This window comes from Bufo bufo, chromosome 6 (genome assembly GCF_905171765.1).
Source record: "Bufo bufo chromosome 6, aBufBuf1.1, whole genome shotgun sequence".
Lineage (NCBI taxonomy): Eukaryota > Metazoa > Chordata > Amphibia > Anura > Bufonidae > Bufo > Bufo bufo.
Window position 1 is genome coordinate 311868877 of NC_053394.1, and position 2459 is coordinate 311871335.

The 2459-nt window shown below is 46.2% G+C and overlaps 1 non-coding gene across 1 annotated transcript; it reads left to right on the forward strand.

The window, feature by feature from the left end:
* Positions 1-2121: 2121 nt before the first annotated feature.
* On the forward strand, positions 2122-2249 carry LOC121006187. Its single transcript, XR_005780054.1, has one exon. It is a non-coding gene; the product is annotated as a U6atac minor spliceosomal RNA (small nuclear RNA).
* Positions 2250-2459: the final 210 nt, after the last annotated feature.

A 2459-nucleotide genomic window follows, 5' to 3' on the forward strand; every position in this document is an offset into this window, starting at 1 on the left:
TGTCCCCCAAGGAAAGAGCGAGAAAGAGATTTTACTGGTAAGTTATACAAAAATCTCGTTTTTCCCTTATAACATGGTTATAAGAGAAAATAATGGCATTCTTTAATACAGAATGCTTAGTAGGTGGTCAATTGAGGGTTAAAAAAATATATAATAACTCACCTTCTCCTCTTGATCGTGTAGCTGCCGGTCTCTTCTTACTTCTTTAATCATGAGCTTCCGGCTAAAGGACCTGTGGTGACGTCAGATCACATGGTCCATCACCACAGTACTGTACTATGCATTCTGTATTAAAGAATGCTATTATTTTCCCTTATAACCATGTTATAAGGGAAAATAATACAGTGAATAGACTGTCATCTTAGCAACCATGCGTGAAAATCGCACCACATTGCGGATGCTTGCGATTTTCACTCAGCCCCATTCACTTCACGTGATAAACGCACAATATAGAGCATGCTGCGATTTTCACGCAACGCACAAGTGATGCATGAAAATCACCGCTCATGTGCACAGCCCCATAGAAATGAATGGGTCCAGATTCAGTGCGGGTGCAATGCGTTCACCTCACGCATTGCACCCGCGTGGAAATCTCGCCCGTGTGAACTCAGCCTAAGAGGACTGAAACATCGCTACTTCGGTGAATAAAGGACACCACTTTTTTTCACTTTATCTGGATGTGACTCTGTTTTTTTTCTCTTTTATACAGCAGATAATTGGTAAGGCATACCATTTATTCCTACACTGAGAGTGCTGCCCTAATTTTGTATGTGTGTATATATATATATTTTATATTTTTTTTACTAACTTGATTAGGCAGGTATGGAAAAAAGTTATATATATTATTGCAGTCAAAGCAGCAAAGGCTATGTGGTAATAGACAGAGTGACAGCAGTTTAGGTGGGATCAACCGTCTGCCAGTTAAGCCTCATTCTCAAATCCGTAAAAAATGTGGTCAGTGATGCATCCGTGTTAGGTCCGTGTGTCAGTTTTTTCTTTCTAATGATCCATGAAACACGGATGACATCCTGCACACATGCATGGAACACTGACTTGTGAATGAGGCTTTAGAGAAGAAAAAAAAGCCGCACTATATTCAGTGAAAAGAGTAGTGTCCTTTATTCACCCATATAGCTGGTAAACAAAGGACACTACTTTTCTCACTGAAGTTGGATGTGCTGCGGGTTCTTTTTTTAAAATATAATATACCATATATATCGTGTTAGTGATACCATTAAGTGCTCATGCACATGACCCTATGAATTTTGTGGTCCGCAAAAAAATTTATGATATCTGCGTGACACCCGTGTTGCTTCCATTTTGTTGGCGGATCCATTGTAACAATGACTGTTGTCCGCAAAACAGACAAGAACAGGACTGTTCTATTTTTTTTGTTTTTGCAGAATGGACATGTGGACATAGACACGGAATGCACACAGTCATTTCTGTTTTTTGCGGCCCCATTGAAGTGAATGGTTCTGCATAAGGGCCACCAAAAAAAATGGAACGGACATAGATAAAAAATACGTTTGTGTGCATGAGCCCTAAGGCCCCTTTCTCGCCCATATTCATTGGGGGACACAGGAACCATGGGTATAGCTATGTCCTCTAGGAGGCGTTGACACTAGTAAAAGCTGTTAGCTCCTCCCCTGGCAGCTATACCCCCTCCAGCCTGGAGAGAGAGCTTCAGTTTTTTCTAGTGTCAATAGGAGGCAAGACCTCCCTGCCCTGCAGGGTAGCTCCTGAAGATTTTTTATTTTAGTTTATTTTTTTCTCTTCTTTTAGGTGGGAAACAGTGGTCGCCTCGCTTCCCTGTTCTCCCGGGGGGATCACGCCAGCGTTGACTCGCCACGCTGCCTCCTCCCCCCACAAGAAGACAAGGTGGACCAGGGCAGCCTCGCTCCCCTGCATTCCGCCAGCAGAAGGGTCACACGTCCAAGCCCCCCCTTCCAGCGTCCTGCCACTACCGTGCCAGTAGCTGAAGGGGTGACCCTGCTGGAGAAGAGGAAGGATGAAGATGGCGGCAGGACAGAAGATGAGGTGAGTACACGGGACTAGGTAAGTATTAACCCTCTTCCCCCTCCCTCGTTCATTATCACTCGGGCCCGCTCTACAATGAGGGCCAATGGGGAAAGGAGAGAAGGTTGCACTCCCCTTGACAAGCATGGAAGAGGCTGCTCGACCTTCACAGCACACGTACGGTTAAGGCATTGCCACCTACCTCGTGGCATCTCTAGCCAGTTAACACTTCCAGGGGCAGTCCCTGTTCTGGCGGCATAGTAGTTCCCCCCCCTTACTAGGCAGGGGCACTCTCCATCGGGGGTTAATGGCAATGCCTGCGCTGGTCGGCAAACCATCTCTGGTCTTTACCCACCTCCCCCTGCGATGTGCCTAAGCTTGGCGACTCCAGCGGCGGCCTAGAGCAACGGCCACGGAGACGGGCGGCTGCAGCGGGGATG